General features: G+C 51.5%; 1 non-coding gene across 1 annotated transcript; it reads left to right on the top strand.

Annotated features, from left to right (window-relative positions):
• Positions 1-5,183: 5,183 nt before the first annotated feature.
• Positions 5,184-6,990, top strand: LOC149517430 (18S ribosomal RNA). Its single transcript, XR_016344376.1, has one exon. It is a non-coding gene; the product is annotated as an 18S ribosomal RNA (ribosomal RNA).
• The last annotated feature ends 3,652 nt before the right edge of the window (positions 6,991-10,642 follow it).

The following is a 10,642-nucleotide window of genomic DNA, read 5'->3' as shown; positions in this document are numbered from 1 at the left end:
CATCCCTCCCCCTATCGACCTTCCTTCTTTTCACATCGCCCCCTCCAGGGTTGGGCGTGACTCGGGGCCCCCGTCCCCCAGTCCCGACTGGGAACGAACTCTGTTCGCCTCGATCGGCCTTTGAATTTTTGTTTTGGCACTAAACCGATCGCTGAGGGTGGGTTGCATGAGCTGACCAAGGATCCCGCTGCTGGTCCCCCTCTGTTGTTGCTCCAAACATCATCGATAGCCTCTGGCCCTTGGTTGGTCGAGACCGGGAATGCACTATGTATGCCTAAGTCAACCCATGAAACGAGCGTGCAGGCGCTCAGCGGCAAGAGAGGCAGGATACGTAAGTCGGGGATCAACTCGGTCCCCCTCTGCGTGCTGCTGCTAATCCTACTGTCGGTTCAATCTTAGACTATGAATGAACTCCGTATGGTTAGACTAGGAATGAACTCCGTATGCCTAAGTCAACCCACGAAACGAGCGTGCGGGTGTTGAGCCGACCAGAGAGGCATAATGCGTAAGCCGAGGATCGACCCGGTCCCCTTCTGTGTGCTATCGATCGCGCTGCCGATCCTGCTACCACAACCCTCGGTCTGACTGGGACTTAGACATGGAATGAACTCCGTATGCCTAAGCCAACCCATGAAATGAGTGTACAGGCGCTCAGCCGGTCAGAGAGGTAGAATGAGCAAGCCGAGGATCGACCCGGTCCCTCCTGCGTGCTGTCGATCCTGCTACTACAACCCTTGGTCCGGTCTGTATGCTTAGACTGGGAATGAACTCCGTATGCCTTAGTCAACCCATGAATAGAGCGTACGGGCGCTCAGCCGACCAGAGAGGCAGAATACGCAAGTCAGGGATCGGTTCGGCCCCCCTCTTCGTGCTGTCGATCCAGCTACGAGTCCTGCTACTGCAACCCTCGGTCCGATCTGAACTTAGACTGGGAATGAACTCCATATACCTAAGTCAACCTACAAAACGACCGACGGGCACTACGCCGGCCAGAGAGGCGGGATGCGCAAGCCATGGATCGATTAGGTGGTAGGTGGGTTTAGGCACATCTTCATTTTTCTGCCGTGCCAATGCCATTTTTATGGCTTGTAAATTCATACAATGGTCCCCTAAGCCTTCAGGTGAAGTTTCATGGTAAGACGACTCATTTTCTATTTTTCACGATTTTTGAAACTTTTTGCAGTTCGGGATTTTTTAAAATTTTTTTAGAAGGAGTTTTGGCCCCAAATTTTGTAGACGTAATTCTTGTAGTTTTGTTGGCATGCGAAGATTTTGTGACCACTTGAAAAAAGTGTCCCCATTTCAGACACTTGAATGGCTACTAGTAGCAAACTTATAAAATCTCAAATGCTTTTTAAGGGGGTGTGAGTTCTCGAGGTTTGATGAGGTATAGGGGGCCAATATAAGGGCCAAGTACCAGCACCCATCGCACATCATGTGCGCACACCCCCGGCCCCCCCAATCGTCGAAACCCCAATGTCGTCGGTCAGGTTCTTTGATGATGCTCCGATGATGGTGCCCCAGGCAAAAAAAATATGGCACCAGCACATGCCCGAGCCCAGCATGTGCAGCATGGCTCAAAATCAAACTTCAGCCAAGGCCTCGACCATCAATGGGACATGATGACGCATGGTGATGGCACATGCATCAACCATCATTGGCACAGGCTGGCCTTTGGTATGGGTGTCAAGCCTTGGACGGGTGCGCCAGGCACATCAGGTGCACCGATAGGTGAGCTAGAGGTTGAAGCCCATATACCAGGTGTACTGGCGGGTATTTACATGCAAGGCCTAGGAGACGAGGTTAGAACGCCCGCCCAGCTTGCAGGCCAGCCCGTGAGGCCAAGGCCTGGCATTCAGGCTGCCCACACCACATCCAAAAGGGCCCAAGGTGCTGGACATGCAAGGGAAGCTTCTAGAAGCATGCAGGATCAGCAAGCAGATTTAGTTGACCCTAGAAATCAGGAGTTAGAATATTGATTGATTGTAATCTGTGTAATCCCATGATTTTAGCCTTTATTCTAGGGACATTGCCATTAAGTGTAGCTGCAGCCTCAACTATAAATAGAGGGCTACTCCACCCTCATTTGTACACCATCAAACACTTCTGTTTCAGTGAATATACAGCATATTCCAGCATTCTACCTTGTTATCATGTTTCTCTTTAACTTGCATAATCAGCCCTTCCCATTACATAAAGGAGGAGATTCCAAGGCTAAGGCCACACGAATTCTGAGTCTAAGGTCGAAGTTCGTGATAGTTGGTATCAGAGCAAGTTTGATTCTGCGTGTTTGTGTTGTGCAGGTTAGATCGTGATTGAGGAGATGGCATCCCAAAGTGACGCTACTAACCAACAACCAAAGGCCCAGGAGCATGGACGTGAAAGAGGTAAGAAAGCCAGTTCTATAGATATCTGGTCTACCATAGACGGTAGGCTGGCCAAGGTGCAGGTGACCATGGGCGACAGAAGAAAAAGCTTGAAGAGGTAGAGACTCATATTGCATCGCTAGACTCTATGGGGGAGGAGATCCAAAATGAGCTGTAAGCTACTCTCAACAAAGGCTTGGACGTGTTCACGCAAAAGAATAGGGCCTTAGAGGCTGAAATGCTAACTTTGCGAGATGGCATGGAGGCCATGCGCCAGTGGATGGAGGAGCTTACCAGTGAGCTCGTTGCTTGCAAGACTGCCATTGGGAATGGCATGTTTGCTGAAGTGTCCAAATCTAGATTGGATGTCCCCAAGCCTAAGGAGTTTAAGGGGACTAGGGCGGCTAAAGAAGTAGACAACTACCTTTGGGGTATGGAATAGTACTTCTAGGCCATGGGCATGCAAGACGAGGCGATAAAGGTAAGCACCGCTGCTATGTATCTCACTGATGTAGCCTTATTGTGGTGGAGGCGTAGGTGTGATGATGTCAGGCGTGGGAACACCAAGATTGAAACCTGGGCAGAGTTCCAAAAAGAGTTCAAAGAGCAATTTTACTCGGAGTATGCCGATGATGAGGCACAGGTAAAGTTACACCGGCTTAGCCAGCAAGGGGACATAAGGGAATATGTCTAGAAATTCTCTGAACTAATGCTATAGATCTCGGATCTCAGTGAGAATGATGTCTTATTTACTTTCATGGATGGGCTGAAGCCGTGGGTGAAGCATGAGCTACAATGGAGGGGAGTTCATGACTTGGCTAAAGCCATGACTATTGCTGAGGTCTTGATAGAGTTCAAGCCTTTAAACAAGTTCTAGTCTTCTAAACCCAAGGGTAAGGGCAGGGACAATAGGGGCCGAAAGAAGCAGTCCAAGCGGAAGAAGCAGTCCAAGGGGAAAGACCATGACCGGGAGTCCAAGGATGGAGATCGAGACTGTTCAACCAAGGATGGCGAGAGGAAGCCACCAACATGCAAGTGAAAAGCAAACGGGGATCAAGAGCCACTAGCATGCTACGTAACTGGAAGGAGCCACATAGCATGCAATTACCCACAAAAAGGCAAGCTGGCTGCTGTAGACAAGGAGTCTGATGAGGAGCCAGAGTCAGGGGCAGCGAAGCCTGGGTCGTTGGTGCTTAATGTTGTCCAGAGTAAGGGGAACCACAAGCCAAAGGGCTTGATGTTTGTGGATCTGATGGTTACGGGTCAGAAGGTGAGCGCACTGGTGGACACAGGTGCCTCACATTTTTTTATTTCAGGTGATAGAGCCTGGAAGCTCAGACTAAAAGTGCAGAAAGGGATTGGTACCATTAAAATGTTGAACTCAAAGGAGGTTCCAACCATTAGAGTAGCACAGGGAGTGGAGTTACAGCTTGGAGACTGGAAAGGCAAGGAGACCATAGAGGTAATACCCCTTGACGACTATGAGTTTATGATTGGGTTGGATTTTCTTGTTCGGATTAACGCCCTCCTTGTGCCTTTTGCCAATTGCGTTTGCATCTTGGATGCATGGTGCCAATGCCTAGTGCCATTGAAGAGAGGCTCTGAAGTTGGGTCGCGGGTGGTGTCAGCCATCCAATTTGCCAAGGCGGTAAGCAGGGAAGAAGACACCTTCTTGGTAGCCCTGAAATATGATAAGCCAAGGGAGAAGAAGATCGAGTCACCCTTGGGAGTGCTAAAGGTGCTGAAGACCTTTAGTGATGTGATGCCCGTAAAGCTGCCTAGCAAGCTACTACCTAAAAGAGAGGTGGACCACAAGATCAAGCTGGTGTCCGAGGCCAAGCCACTAGTTAGAGTCCTTTACCGAATATCTCCACCAGAGTTGGAAGAGTTGAGGAAGTAGCTCAAAGAGTTAGTTGATGCTGGCTTCATCAGGCCATCGAAGGTACCCTATGGTGCATCGATTCTAGCACAAGCATGATGGGTCATTACGGCTATGCATAGACTTTCAAGCTTTGAACAAGCTGACCATCAAGAACAAGTGCCCCAACCCACTCATTGTGGACTTGTTCGATCAACTTGGGAGCAAAAAGTGGTTCACCAAGCTGGATTTGAGGTCGAGCTACTATCAAGTTAGGATCACGGAGGAAGATGAGCCAAAGATAGCATGTGTCACTCGGTATGGTTCGTATGAGTTCTTGGTGATGCCTTTCGAGCTCACGAACCCCCCAGCAACATTCTGCACCCTTATGAACAAGGTACTTCAGTCATTCCTTGATCAATTTGTTGTGGTTATTTGGATGACATTGTGATCTACAGCCAGACTTTAGGAGAGCATGTAGACCACTTGAGACAGGTGTTTGAGGTGTTACGGGCGCACAAGCTATTTGTCAAGAGGGAGAAGTGCTTATTTGCCCAGCAGGAGATCCTGTTCCTTGGCCACATAGTGGGAGGTGGCAGGATACGCATGGATAAAGGCAAGGTGCATGCCATCCTGGAGTGGCAACCACCAGCCAAGGTCACTGAGTTGAGATCATTCCTTGGGTTGGTTAACTACTACAGGGTCTTCATCAAAGGCCACTCAGCAATAGCCACGCCATTGACTGACTTGCTCAAGAAAGGGGGAGCATGGGAGTGGTGCGCGGGGCACCAAGAAGCCTTTGATAGGTTGAAGTGGGAACAGGCTCTTGGCCCCCGTTCGTTCGATGCTACACATTTCACGTGCTTGACACGTACGACACTTGCGCTCTGTGGCAGGCTTTTTTCGTCGCTCGGTCCATACGTCGAGGCCCACACGGTGCCAACGTCCTAAAGGAATGCTACCTGGTTGATCCTGCCAGTAGTCATATGCTTGTCTCAAAGATTAAGCCATGCATGTGTAAGTACGAACTAATTCAGACTGTGAAACTACGAATGGCTCATTAAATCAGTTATAGTTTGTTTGATGGTATCTACTACTCAGATAATCGTAGTAATTCTAAAGCTAATACGTGCAACAAACCCCGACTTCTAGAAGGGATGCATTTATTAGATAAAAGGTCGATGCGGGCTATGCCCATTGCTCTGATGATTCATGATAACTCAACGGATCACACGGCCTTTGTGCCAGTGATGCATCATTCAAATTTTTGCCCTATCAACTTTCGATGGTAGGATAGTGGCCTACTATGGTGGTGATGGGTGACGGAGAATTAGGTTCGATTTTGGAGAGGGAGCCTGAGAAATGGCTACCACCTCCAAGGAAGGCAGCAAGCGCGCAAATTACCCAATCCTGACATGGAGAGGTAGTGACAACAAATAACAATACCGGGCTCCTTGAGTCTGGTAATTGGAATGAGTACAATCTAAATCCCTTAACGAGGATCCATTGAAGGGCAAGTCTAGTGCCAGCAGCCACGGTAATTCCAGTTTCAATAGCGTATATTTAAGTTGTTATAGTTAAAAAGCTCATAGTTGGCACTAGGGTTGGGTCATCCGATCTGCCTCACGGTGAGCACTGGTCTACTCGTCCCTACTGTTGGTGATACACTCCTAGACTTAATTACCCGGTTCATTCCTCCAACACTGTTACTTTAAAGAAATTAGAGTGCTCAAAGCAAGCCTACACTTGTATACATTAGCATGGGATAACATCATAGGATTTCGATCCTATTATGTTGGCCTTCGGGATTGGAGTAATGATTAATAGGGACAATCGAAGGCATTCGTATTTCATAGTCAGAGGTGAAATTCTTGGATTTATGAAAGACGAACAACTGCGAAAGCATTTGCCAAGGATGTTTTCGTTAATCAAGAATGAAAGTTGAGGGCTCGAAGATGATCAGATACCGTCATAGTCTCAACCATAAACGATGCCGACCAGGGATCGACAGATGTTACTTTTAAGACTCTGCCAGCACTTTATGAGAAATCAAAGTCTTTGGGTTCTGGATGGAGTATGGTCGCAAGGCTGAAACTTAAAGGAATTGATGGAAGGGCACCACCAGGAGTAGAGCCTGCGACTTATTTTGACTCAACATGGGGAAACTTACCAGATCCAGACATAGTAAGGATTGATAGACTAAGAGCTCTTTCTTGATTCTATGAGTGGTGGTGCATGGCCGTTTTTAGATGGTGGAGCGATTTCTCTGGTTAATTTCGTTAACGAATGAGACCTCAGCCTGCTAACTAGCTACGCGGAGGTGATCCTTCGTGGCTAGCTTTTTAAAAGGACTATGGCTGCTTAGGCCAATGAAGTTTGAGGCAATAACAGGTCTGTGATGCCCTTAGATGTTCTGGGCTGCACGTGCGCTACATTGATGTATTCAATGAGTCTATAGCCTTGGCTGACAGGCCCGGGTAATCTTTGAAATTTAATCATAATGGGGATAGATCATTGTAATTGTTGGTCTTCAAAAAGGAATTTCTAGTAAGCGCGTGTCATCAGCTCGCGTTGACTATGTCCCTGCCCTTTGTACACACCGCCCGGTGCTCCTACCGATTGAATGGTCTGGTGAAGTGTTTGGATCGTGGGGACGTGGACGGTCCGCCGCCCGCGACGTCGGGAGAAGTCCACTGAACCTTATCATTTAGAGGAGGGAGAAGTCATAACAAAATTTTCGTAGGTGAACCTACGGAAAGATCATTGTTAAAACCCCGCTCGATGGATGACCCACGGATACGTTAACGAAACACTGAGGGGGCGAGGGTGCCCCCACACCCTGAGCCCCCTCTGGCCCTAGGTGGGTGCAACGGTTGCTCTATCCCCTCTACGGAGCCTTGGTCCGAGCGATTGCCTCGGGTACCATCGACACTAGTCGGCCCTTGGTGCGGGCAGTTACCTTTACCATCATCGACACAAGATGGCCCCTAGTGCGATGGTTATGTCGAACACCATCGACACATGCTGGGCCTTGATGTGGGCGGTTTCCTCGACCACCATTGGTAGAAGATGGCCCCTGGTGCGGGCGGTTACCTCGACCACCATCGGCACAAGTCGACCCTTAGTGTAGGCTCCTGCCTCGACCACAATCAACAGAAGATGGCCTCTGGTGCGGTCGGTTACCTCGACCACCATCGGTATAAGCCAACCCTTGGTGCGGGCTGTTGCCTCGACCACCATCAGCATAAGATGGCCCATGGTGTGGATGGTTGCATCGAACACCATCGACACACGCTGGGCCTTGGTGCGGACGGTTGCCTCAAACACCATTGGCACGTGCTAGGCCTTGTTACGAGCGGTTGCCTCGAGCACCATCGACACAAGCCGGCCCTTGGTATGGGCTCTTGCCCTGGCCACCATCGACAGAAGATGTTCCCTAGTATAAATGGTTGCATCGAACACCATTGGCACATGCTGGCCCGTGGTACGGGCGGTTGCCTCGACCACCATCGGTAGAAGATGGCCCTTGGTGTGGGCGGTTACCTCAACCGGCATTGGCACAAGCCGGCCCTTGGTGTTGGCTTTTACCTTGACCACCATCGGTAGAAGATGGCCCCTGGTGCGGGCGGTTGTGTCAAACACCATCGGCACATGCTGGCCCCTGGTGCGGGCGGTTGCCTCGAACATCATCGGCACGTGCTAGGCCTTGGTACGGGCGGTTGTGTCGACCACCATCGACAGAAGATGGCCTTTGGTATGGACGGTTACCTCGACCACCATCGGTATGTGCTAGGCCTTGGTGCAGGCGGTTGCCTCGAGCACCATCGGTATAAGCCGACCCTTGGAACGGGCTCTTGCCTTGACCACCATTAGCAGAAGATGTTCCCTGGTACGAGCGATTGCTTCGAACACCATCAGCACATGCTGGCCCCTGGTGCGGGCGGTTACCTCGACCACCATCGGCAGAAGATGGCCCTTAGTGCGGGCGGTTGCCTCGACCACCATCGGTATAAATCGACCTTTGATGCGGGCTCTTACCTCGACTAGTATCGACAGATCGGTACGTGCTGGGCCTTGGTGCGGGCGGTTACCTTGAGCACCACCGGTACAAGCTGGCCCTTGGTACGGGCTCTTGCCTCGACCACTATTGGCAGAAGATGTTCCCTGCTAAGGGCAATTACGTTGAACACCATCGGCACATGCTGCCCCTGGTACGGGCAGTTACCTCGACCACCATCAGTAGAAGATGGCCCTTGGTGCGGGCGATTGCCTCGACCAGCATCAGCATAAGCCAACCCTTGATGCAGGCTCTTGCCTCGACCAGCATCGATAGAAGATGGCCCCTGGTTTGGGCGATTACGTCGAACACCATCGGCACATGCTGGCCCCTAGTGTGGGCAGTTGCCTTGAACACCATTGATATGTGCTGGGCCTTGGTGCGGGCGGTTGCCTTGAGCACCATCTGCACAAGTCGACCCTTGGTACGGGCTCTTACCTCGACCACCATCGGTAGAAGATGTTCCATGGTACAGGCAATTACGTAGAACACTATCGACACATGCTGGCCCTTGGTGCTAGCGATTGCCTCGACCACTATTGGCAGAAGATGGCCCTTAGTGCGGGCTCTTGCCTCGACCACTATCGACAGAAGATGGCCCCTGGTGTAGGCAGTTGCATCGAACACCATCGGCACGTGATGGGCCTTGGTGCGAGCGGTTGCCTCGAAGACCAACGGCACGTGCTAGGCCTTGGTGCGGGTGGTTGCCTCGACCACCATCGATAAAAGATGGCCCTTAGTGTGGACGGTTGCCTCGAGCACCATCGACACAAGCTGGCCCTTGGTACGGGCGGTTGCCTCGACCACCATCGACAGAAGATGGCCCTTGGTGCGGGCGGTTGCCTCAACCACCATCGGCAGAAGATGGCCCTTGGTACGGGCGATTGCATCAAACACCATCAGCACATGCCGGGCCTTGGTGTGGGCACATGCTTCGAGTTGGTGTGGGCGGTTGCCTCGACCACCATCGGCACATGCTGGCCCTTGGCTCGGGCAGTGGCATCAACCACCATCGGCACACGTTGGCCCTTGGCGCAGGCAGTCACATCGACCACCATCGGTATGCGCTGGCCCTTGGTCCGGGCACATGCCCCAACCACCATTGGCACCTACTCACCCTCAGTGCGGGATATGCCTGTTCAAAAAAAGTGTCCCCATTTCAAACACTTTAACGTCTATTGGTAGCATATCTATAAAATATCTAAGGGGGTGGTGGTCCGGCACCCCCTTTCCCCCCCGTAGGGGGAGTAGGTGTGCGTGATGGGCCTCCCATTGCGTACACCCAGGGCAATGTCCCTCGAGCAAAATACATGGCGTGCATGCCTTTCGACCATTTTGTCCAGCGACTGGTTGCTCCTGTGACCAACAGGTGCCCACGGTCGTAATCGTTGGCGTGCATACGAAAAAGGGGAGCCGAGCTCGAGCTCATGCATGTGGCAGATGCTGCCCTAGACCCCAGACCAAGTCCCTGAATCGGGCAATGACTCCCTTGGGTGGTGCGAGCAGAAGCCACAGTTGCAGGCTTGGATCGGCCAAGTCTCTCAGTATTTGACGATCTCGCGGTCCCTTCTCATCGACCACTAAAACACCTAGGCCTCGATGAGGCCGTGCACGCAACCGATGCTGCCCGAATCCCCTGGAACAAGTCCCTAAATTAGGCAACGTCCCCCTGGGGTGGTGTCAGTGGAGCTCGTGCGTATGATCCTGGCCGAGCCAAGCATTGGTGGAGTTGCTTTGTTGCTGCCTGTCAGATGGCAGGAGTAGTCTCGTGGCCTTTACTTATGTTTTTCTCAAGCCAAGCTGTTGTGGCATGGCCTCACATGTCATTTCCTCCGTTAACTCGTCGAGTAATCGATCGGGTGGGTTATGGACCGGCACGCATGGATGCTGCCACTTGTACGCAATGGGCATATGAGTGGTGCTATGGTTGTGCGTGTGGGCAGGCTCCGTTCTCTATGCATGGAACTGTCGACCCGTCATCCTCTTCAATTTCCCCCCATGCGGTCGTCGTACCCAAAGGGCGCGATCGGGATCCTGTGTTGCATACCTAAATCGATGGAAACTGGATGTCTCACCATCCCTCATCCGTTTCGTGTCCCGAGGGGTCACGGGTTGGACGTAAATCATGGCCGGTGTCCCAAGCACGCCACCCAATCCTTCGTGGCCTCATTGGTGCACTGACGTTCGATCGTGCTCTCGGATGCAGAACGTTTAGCAAGCACGGGCTCTCACCCCCCGTTCGTTCGATGCTACACATTTCACGTGCTCAATACATACGATGCTTGCACTTTGTGTTGGGCTTTCTCCGTCATTCGGTCGGTGCATCGAGGCCCACGCGGTGCCAACGTCCCGAAGGAATGC

This window comes from Durio zibethinus, chromosome 8 (genome assembly GCF_047325235.1).
Source record: "Durio zibethinus cultivar Kanyao isolate XHJ-2024 chromosome 8, ASM4732523v1, whole genome shotgun sequence".
In the NCBI taxonomy this organism is placed as follows: Eukaryota; Viridiplantae; Streptophyta; class Magnoliopsida; order Malvales; family Malvaceae; genus Durio; species Durio zibethinus.
The sequence above is the reverse complement of the archived record's forward strand: the minus strand, read 5'-3'. Positions and strand labels throughout refer to the sequence as shown.